Source organism: Orycteropus afer, unplaced genomic scaffold (assembly GCF_000298275.1).
Source record: "Orycteropus afer afer isolate SDZICR_OR568_19922 unplaced genomic scaffold, OryAfe1.0 scaffold00110, whole genome shotgun sequence".
NCBI lineage: Eukaryota > Metazoa > Chordata > Mammalia > Tubulidentata > Orycteropodidae > Orycteropus > Orycteropus afer.
Window position 1 is genome coordinate 8,318,472 of NW_006921697.1, and position 10,501 is coordinate 8,328,972.

Here is a 10,501-nt window from a genome sequence, read left to right on the forward strand (position 1 = left end):
TGCTCTTCTGTCCAGGTTCCTGGCTTTTATCCCCTTTCTCCTGCTTTTCCGGCCTGCTACTCTACTATAAGGTGTATGGAACTCAAATGTGGGGATTGGTTACTTTTGTCATTCTGCTAGGCTTAAAATGAGCCATCCTAGAGATGGAAGGGGGGAATCTCACTGCCATCAAGAGAGAAAAGCTGGAGGTGGAATGGAGCACATCCTTGGACCTGACAGAGATGACTGGTAGAGATGACCAGTAGAGATGACCAGCACAGAGAATCAGTTGAGGAACAAAGAGACAAGAGACAGAACAGTGGGCTTGCTGGCCCATGGAGCAAGAAAGCTGAATGCCTTTGAGCACGAGCCTTGCTGGCAGAGGTGGGTTCACCTAGGTGTACCTATCAGCAGAGCTAAAAGAGCTTTGCGAAACTTGCCTAAGCAGACAGAATCCAAGCCAAGAGGCCAAGGGCCAGACAGGCATGCTTGAGGACATAGGGGAGAGGAGACTGTCCTGATCAAAGAATTGTGTCCTGAGTGCATTCCTGAACCTAAATTGTAGCCTCTTACTTCCCTAATTCAGAAGGAAGATGAAGCAATCTATTCCATAGTGATACTGCCTTGGAAACCCAAGGAGGGGTTGCTATGAGTCGGGTCTGACTCAACGGCACATAACAACAACAACAACTTCCCTAATAAACTCCATAATTATGAGTATTGTCTATGAGTTCTGTGTGGCCATTGTAACAAACTGTTGAACTCAGAAGAGAAGTAGTGAGTACCATGAAAGGGACGGTGTGCATCAGAGTTGGTAAAAAGGCTGAAGGGTGGTGGTATGTCTGACCTCATAAGGATATGCCTTGGGGTGCTGATAGCGATTCTATCTTCCTCTTGTGAAGTCAGAGGAGGTCAGAAGATGTCCTCATACCCTTTTTGCAAATGGGGATTGCCATGAGTCAGTCGATGGCAAATTTTCTTTCCTTTTTTTTTTTTTTTTTTTTTAAATCTTACTAGCAGTGGCTTAACCTATGGGGGTTTGTTTTACAAAACATAAGGTGTGGAGGTAGGTGGCTATTTGTCATAGCTCAATTGCTCAGTGATACTGTCAATGACCCAAACCCTTTCCCTTCTTTTCAGTCTTATTCAGCAGATTTTCTTTTTCATCCTAATGCTTGTTTCCTTGTGGTTGCAAGATTGATTCTTCAGCTTCAGATGTTGGATCTTTACTAAACATACTAATAAAGAGGAAATAAAAGGGCAAAGGAAGGGGATTTCTTTTTCTCATGCAGACTTTATATCTCATTGATCAGAACTGAGTAACACGATGTACAGAAAAGAGTTAACATAGCAAGCCTGAAGCTGCTACCTTTAGAAGAGCCTGCTTACAAATTTGGTCCTTGGATAGTTTCTGGTAATTTGGCAATTGACCTATTCCCAAACCGATAAAGGGAGTTTATAGTTCCTATACTGTTTGTGCAGGAGCTCTGGTAGCATAGTACTTGACTGCTAACCAGAAGACTGGAGGTTCAAACTCACTAGCCACTCCTCAGAAGGAAGGTTGAGCAATCTATTTCCATAGTGATACTGCCTCGGAAACCCAAGGAGGGGTCACTATTAGTCGGGTCTGACTCCACAGCACATAACAACAACAACAACATACTGTTTGTGCAAACAACATAATTTATGCTGAACATCTGCCTTCCTTCTTGGAGCCTGTAACTGTGGTATATGCTGGGTAGAGGGAACTTACATGACCAGTCTCCAGTAAAAACCATGAGTGCTGAGTTTCAAATGAGCTTCTCTGGGCAGAAACACTATACATACGTTACTGCTTTTTTTTTTTTTTTTTTGCTTCTGGGAAAAGGGATATAATTGTCTTTTTTCAACAGATGGATATATGGTAAGGAAGCCTTATGCTTCCTTACAGATACATGAATTTCTCTAGATTCCACCTGTTCCTTTCCCCCTTGTTGACCCTATCTCACGTCCTTTTTTTGTATTAAATTTTAGCTGCGAGTCCCTCTACCCAGTCCTCAGCTGTGTCTGGGGGATCTCTGAAACATGGCCACTGGAAGAGTCATCGCAATCAAAGAGAAATGTGATTACCATGACTAGCATGTTGTCGTTGTTATGTGCCATCGAGTCGGACCCAACTCATAAAGACCCCTCCTTGGGTTGTCGAGGCAGTATCACTACGGAAAGTAGATTGCCCAACCTTCTTTCCCAGGAGTGGCTGGTAGGTTTGAACCGACAAACCTAATTCATCCTTTTAGCCTGGGAAGGGGCATATCAACCACTTCAATATATATTTGAAGTTTTGGGGTTGATTGAGAGGAGGAATATATATGCTAGAGAGTGACACCAATGCCTAGAATATATCCTCACACACAGAAGATATGAAGAACTCTTTTTTTTTTTTTTTTTTTTTAAGAGAGAAAAAAGGAATGAATCATTAGAGACAAGTTTTGACCAGGTGTTGTGATGGTTAAGGTTGCATGTCAACTTGGCTAGGCCATGATTCTCTGTGGTTTGGTAGATATTATGTTATCATCCTCTAGTTTATGATGAATAAACAGAGAACCAGTTGAAAGGGGAGTTTCTTTGTAGATGTGGCCTGCATCTGACATGTACAGATATTCCAACAGAGCTTGCTTGCTCTGGATCCTGCATTTGACTCATCATCCTCTGTTCTCCAGTACTTGGCATGTGTGTCAGCAGCCTGCTACCTGACCTATAGATTTTGGGATTTGCCAGCTGCCACAACCCTGTGAGCCAGAAGCCTTCTGTCTGACCTGCTGATTTTGGGTTTGTCAGATCCACAGGAATTAGGAGAAACCCCTAGCCTCCAGCTTGACCTGGAATTGGGACTTGCCAGCCACTACAACTGCATGAACTTATTTCCTTGGAATAAATCTCTCTCTATATATGGAGCTCTGGTAGCATAGTGGCTAAAGCACTTGACTGCTAACCAGAAGGCTGGCGGTTCAAACCCACCAGCCACTCCTCGGAAGGAAGGTTGGGCAATCCTACTTCCGTAGTGATACTGCCTCGGAAACCCAAGGAGGGGTCGCTATGAGTCGGGGCCGACTCAACGGCACATAACAACAACAACAACATATATTTATTTATGCTTTATTTATTATTTATGCTTCATTTGTTTTGCTCTTCTAAAGAACCCAGCCCAAGATAGGTGTCACTGATTCCAAAGCCTATATCTTAACCATTAGACCAAAGTGCCACTGACTTTTCCATTTTTTCCTTATAGAACTGTTAGGAAATTTATGTAAGAGAGATTTTAGAAGTACCACACACTATTCAGATGATGTAGTAATTTCTTTTTTTCTTAAATTTTATATATTTTAAATTATTATAAATAAATTTGCAATGTTCCCTCTCCTCTAGATATAGTAATTTTTTAAGTCTCCTGTAAGGAATATCACAAACTGGGTGGCATTAAGCAACACGTATGTATTCTCTCATAATTCTGGAGGCTAGAAGTCAAAAATCAAGGTGTCACCAGGGCCATGTGTCCTCTGAAGGCCTTAGGGAGTAATGTCCTTGATTCTTGCTAGTTTCTGGTAGTTGCCAGCAATCCTTAAAATTCCCCAGCTTGCAGCTACATCACTCCAATTCTGTCTCCATCATCACATGACCTTCTTCCCTCTATGTCTATTTGTGTCTTCATATGGAATTCCCTTCTCTGTGTCCAAATTTCTCTTTTCTTACAAGGATGTTAGTTATTAAATTAGAATCCGCCTTAATACAGAATGACCTCATCTCAACTAATTACATCTGCAAAGAACCTGTTTCCAAATAAAGTCACATTCTTAGGTTCTGGGTCAACATGAATTTTGGGGGAGCACTATTCAGTCTAGTACAGATGTGAAGTCTGGCAGTCTACATGCAAAGACACAAGGAAAATGTCTTGTTTCGAAGTTTTGATTACTTCAAAAATGGGCAAAATAATATCTACTTCCATGTCATCTGGTGTTGTGTATAGAGTAAGTATTTTGGAAACATTGCATTGTTTGAATGGGAGTTTCAGTGTGTTTTCTTAAATGATTCCTACATCTAGTCAAAATGACTTCATTCTGAGAATCCTTGTTTTTAATGTTCTTGTATTTTAAATAAGTTGTTCATTAAGAGGAAAAAATTAGGATCTTACAGTAGTGCATTTTTTTTTTGATTGAAATGCTAGGGGTAATTATCCATCAATATAGCTAGAGATGAAAGTCAGATGTAGTTAGGCAACCCAGTGCTGAGAGGAAGTAAAGAGATATCATGTCAAGGTAGGACTGTCTGTGTGTGATAGCTTACCACAGTGCACCAGGACCAAATAAAACAAATGATGTTCATAAAACATTTGCAATGACCTTTCTACTAAATTTGTTGTGATTTCTACCAACAACTTTTTTCTCCTATAAATGAAAAATATATATATCATTTTGATTTGTAGAATATCAATTCCAGGAAAGATCTTAGAGTTAAGCCATTTGTGACCCTAATGTTATAGGTAGAGAAACTTAGGTCCAGAAAGTGAAAGCAACTTACCTAAGGTCACAAAGAAAATTAAAGTCAGATCCAGGACTAGGGACCAGTTCTGCTGACTCTCAGCTATAATCCTTTCCTTACCTATCATAGAGGCTGCCAATGGCAGTGAGTAGTAATAATGTTCCTCTAAGTTTACTGACTCGATGGCAAACAACAACAACAACAACAAGTTTATATATAGATTTTTAGTAATTTCCAAAGCATTTTCAGAGATATACCTATATTTTAATGATAAAGTGGGATGTGCAGTGTTAAAGGGACTTACTAGGATAGCTCCAGATCTTCTAACTCTGACTTTTTGTTTTTTACACTATTCTGGACAGCATAATATTAACAACAATAACAAAAATTATTATAAATGCTACTCCTCCTTAGCAACCTGAGTGGCACAAGTATTTTATGATGGGCTGCTAACTGAAAGGTTAGTGGTTTGAACCCATCTAGTGTCACCATAGAAGAAAAGACCTGGAGATTTGCTTCCATAAAGATTACAGCCATAAAGATTAGAGCAGTTCTATTCTGTAATGCATGGGTCACCATGAGTAGGAATCAACTCAACAGCAACTAATAACAACTTTCACTTACAAGAGTTGAAGAATTTTGTGGCTCAGTGACATCATCACAAACCCAGATTCCTTCAATCCTATTGCTCTGCCAAACCCAGACTGTAAGCAAGGTCTTCTTCCATGGCATCAGAATGGCTTAAATGACCATAATGACCTTAATGATCAAGAGGCTTAAAGGTGCCTGTGTTAGGCTGGGTCGGAGGATGGAGAAACTAATGTAGGATAGAGAGTGAGCTTTGCCAGTATGTTTGTTTTTATATCATGAATGCAGGCCATGTTTCTAAAGAAACTCCTTTTCCAATTGATTGGCTGCTCATATCAGATCACAAAACAGGAGGTGATAGGTAGTGTCTGCTAAACCACTGAGATTATAGCTTAGCCAAGTTGACACATAATAATTCAAGTCCACCTCTTGTCAACTTGGCACCTATACATATCTCTTTAAACCATACATAATCTCTAAATAAATATAATTATAGAATCATACTTGTGTCTAACATGATATAGCTAACATGTATACAAATGAAATGCACTAGCCCTGTTTACATCTGATAATTTATAGTGAATAATAATAATCTTTATGGCTGTAATCTTTATGGAAGCAAATCTCCAGGTCTTTTCTTCTATGGTGACACTAGATGGGTTCAAACCACTAACCTTTCAGTTAGCAGCCCATCATAAAATACTTGTGCCATTCAGGTTCCTAAGGAGGAGTAGCATTTATAATAATTGTTGTTATTGTTGTTAATATTATACTGTCCAGAATAGTGTAAAAAACAAACATATTTACTATATTTACATATCTCTGTATGTACACGCATAACAAAACAAGAAAGAAATGCTCACAGTCCCAGTCCTTGTATCTGCAGTTAGTCATGTGGTTATAGCTGGTATTTAGAACTTTCTGCCACCACCCATTCCATGTTCCCTTTGTCCTCAGCAAGTACCTCAATTGGTTGTGGTTCTTTGCCTGGTAGGATGTCCAAAACCTTCATTCCTGAAGAGTCTAACCCATTAGTAGTCATGTTAGAATTGGATTGCTGTAGTTTTCCAATGACTTCAGTCACAGGACATTATAGCACTAAGAGATTCCCTCAGGGATCGCCTCTACTCCAGATAAACTCTTCTTTACCTAAATTATGCATCCTATTTCCCATTGATAATCAGGATCAATCTCACCAGCAAATATGGTAACCCCCTTCTTTAACTGTTGATCTAGAGGCATGGGGACCCCAAAGTGGTCATATGGCTTTCTTAACTTCCAGTTCAAAGGAATCAATGTTGTTATCTCCAATGGAAACATTCCTCCCTTTGGACTAAGAATCTGGACCTGTAGAGCACAGGGTCATGGGGTCAGGGAGCAAAAATTTGAGTAGATTATGAGGGATAATAGTTGAGTGTTGTCACTCCCATTTCCATCCGTTGGTTCCTATACCCATGAATCCTGGCTATAAGAGAAATAGCACCATATATTAGATGATGGTTTAGAACATATGCAGCCTTCTGTAGAACATTGCCTCAGTTCTGAAAGGTATTGACACAAAGTTGGCATTATAATTATGTCTGTAATAGGCCATTCCTTCATTCTGTCAAACTAGCTGCTTCAGGATGATGGGGAACATGGTGAGATCAATTAATTCTATGAGCATGGGTCCATTGCCACACTTCATTTGCTGTGAAGTGAATTCCTTGATCTGAGGCAATACTGTGTTGGATACCATCATGATGGATGAGCATTCGGTAAATCCACAAGTTATAGTTTTGGCAGAAGCATTGCATTCAGCGAAGGAAAATCTACATTCAGAGTAAGCTTCTATGCCCTTAAGAACAAAACACTACTCTTTCAGTGATGGAAGTGGTCCAATGTAATCAACCTGCCACCAGGTTGCCGGTTGATTGCCCCAAGGAATGGTACCACATTGGGTACTTAGTAGTGGTCTCTGCTGCTGGCACATTGTGCACTCAGAAGTGGCTATAACTATATTGGCCTTGGAAAGTGGAAGTTTGTATTGCTGAGTCCATGCACAACCTCTGTATCAGGCTGGATTCTCTAGAGAAGCAAAACCAGTAAAGCTTACATATATATATATATATATAGAGAGAGAGAGAGAGAGAGAGAGAGAGAGAAATTTTTCTTAGGAAAATGGCTCATTCACTTACAGAAGCTGGCAAATCCCAAGTTCCTGGATCAAATATCAAGCTGGAGGCTTTTCCCAACTCACACAGTTGCAGGGGCTGACAAGCTCAAGGATGGCTGTTGACTCTGACGGATGACGAATCCAAGATCATAAGGCCAAATGGTGGATTGTCTGCTCATGGACAGTTGTAGGCAGCACAACAGGACCCAGATCCACTGAAGAGTCTGTCTTTTTCCCAGGATGTCCATATATATCTATATTGGAAGCAGGCTATACTCCTAAGGAAACTCCCTTTCAATGGATTGTCTGTTCAAAACATATACATCCAATTTCATCATGGGAATAACCACATCACAAGTGCTTAAACCACTCAGAATCATGGTCCAGCCAAGGTGACACACAACCCCAACTATCACAACCTCCATCACTACAACAATGGGCACTTGGTTCATGAGCCCAATGGGCAATGATAGGAGTGGCTAGGAAAGAGGCTGACTGGTATCCATAGAACCTACCATCCTATCCACTTGATTGTTAAAATCCTCTGCTAAGATCACTCTTTGATGAGCATTCACATGAGACATGAATATCTTTACTTTGGCCCATTCAGAGAAGTCTATCTGCATACCTCTTATCCATACCTCTTATCACCAATTTTCCAATCATGTTCCTTCCAAGGCTCTGATCATCCAGCCAGTCTATTGGCCACAGCCCAGGAGTCAGTATACAGTCATATATCTGACCATTTCTTCTTCTAAACAAAATGCACAACCAGATGCACCTCTCAAAATTCAGCCTATTAGGAAGATTTCCCTTCACTACTGCCCTTCAGGGAGATCCAAGAAAGGGGCTGCAGTGCTGCTACTGTCAACTTTTGATTGGTGTCTGTATATCATGCAGAATCATCTGTAAGCCAGGCATGAGTTTTCTCTTCTTTAGTCAACTGATTGTAAAAAATTATTTAGGAGACCACAGGTGCAGACTAAGAGATAGAAATTGAGACCATTGTTGTTTGGACCACTCCTTCATGCAACTTACTTGTTCCTTCAGGTCCTGCTAGAGTCTGATCTCATATATACCATTTCCAATTAATGGTGGAGTGTTCCTGTGCATGTCTGGTTTTGGGACTCTTTGGGTCAGACAATGAGTTCATGATGGGAAGCTAGGAATGCATGGTGATTTGGTGGCTCATGGTTGGGCATTCAGTTTCTACTAAAGACAAGTAACAAGCCAAACACTGTTTCTCAAAAAGACAGTAGTTATCTGTAGAGAATGACAAGGCTTTGATCCAAAATCCTAAGGGTCTGCATTGTGACTCACCAATTCAGGTCTGCCAAAGGCTCCAAACAGCATCTCTATCTGTCACTGACACTTCAAGAAACATTGGATCAGCCTGGTAATATGACCCAAGTGGCAGAGCAACTTGCACAGCAACTTGGACCTATTGTAGAACCTTCTTTTGCTCTAAGCCTGACTCAAAACTAGCAGTTTTTGAGTAATTTGATAAATAGGCTGGAGTAACACATTCAAATGAAGGATGTGTTGTCTCCAAAATCCAAAGATTTTATGTCTTCTTTTCAGTTGTAGAAAGGGCCAGATACAACAACTCACCCTTCTCTTTAAAAGGAATATCTTGACATGTTTCACATTACTGGCCATACAAATTTCACTGAAGTAGAAGGCACCTGAATTTTTGTTCATTTAATTTCTGACCCTATAGCACACAAATGTCTTACCAGTAAATCTGGCATCATTGATACTTCTTCCTTAATGGGTGCAATAAGCATAATGTCATAAATGTAGTGGACCAGTGTGACATCTTGTGAAAATGAAAGGCAATCATATTCTCTGGAGATTAAATTATGACATCATGCTGAAGAGTTGATGTACCTGAAAGGAAGACAATGAAAGTATATTACTGGCCTTGCCAGTTGAAGACAAACTGCTTCTGATGATCCTTTGAAACCAGAATTGAGAAAAAGGCATTGGCCAGATTGAACACTGCATACCAGGTACCAGGAGATGTATTAATTTGCCCGCGCTACATGTGGAACAGCAGCTGCAGTTGGAGTCACCACCTGGTTAAATTTATGATAGTCTACTCTCATTCCCCAAGATTCATCTGTTTTTTGCAACGGCCAAATAGGTAAGTTGAATAAGGATGTGGTAGAAATCAGCATCCCTGCATCCTTCAAGTCCTTGATGGTAGCAATAATCACTGTAATTCCTCCAGGGATGCAGTATTTCTTTGTCTTACTATTTTCTTGGTGGGCAGTTCTAATGGCTTCCACTTGGCCTTTTGTGCCATAATAACCCCTACTCCACATGTCAGGAATCCAATGTGGGGTTTCTGCCAGTTGCTGATTATGTCTATTTCAACTTTGTGTTCTGGAACTGAGGAAATCATTATAAGGTAGATTTAGGGACCAATTGGGCCTACTGTGAGAGGGATCTGAGATAAGATTCCATTGATAACCTGATCTCCATAATCTCCTACTCTGATACTCACGAAGGTCAAAGTGACAGTTTGGGTCTCCTGGAATTAGTGTCAGTTTGGAGCCAGTATCCAATAATTCTCAATATATCTGATTATTACCTTTTCCCCAATTAACAGTAACTCTTGTAAAAGGCTATAGATCCTTTTGGGGAAGGTTGGAATAAAAGATTAACAGTGCAAATATGGGCAGTATAGTGGAGTTCGTAGCTGGACAATGAATAAGGAAGACCAAAGAAGACTCAATGTTTTTGAGTTGTGGTGTTGGTAAAGAATGCTGAAAAGTACCATGGACAGCTGAAAGAACTAACAAACCTGTCCTGGAAGAAGTGCAGCTGGAATGCTCCTTGGAGGGGAGAATGGCCAGAGTTCATCTCACCTACTTTGGTCATGGTGTAAGAGGGATCATTCACTGGAGAAGGATATCATACTTGGTAAAGTGGAGGGTCAACAAAAGAGGGGAAGGCCCTCAACAAGTTGGGATGACACAGTGGCTACAACAATGGGCTCAGGTATAGCAAGGATCATGGGGTTGGCCCAGGACCGGGCAGTGTTTTGTTCTGCTGTACATAGGGTTGCTATGAGTCAGAGATGACTCAATGGCACCTAACAACAACAACAGCAAAGGGGTTCACTCTCAAGGGGACCTGACCTATCTTCCACTCAAGGGTCTGTAACCAGGCTCAAGTCTGGAAATTAATTGAGTAATTGTGACTTTTTATTCTAGCAATTCAAATTAGACAGCATTCACTTTGCCCTACAATTCTTCT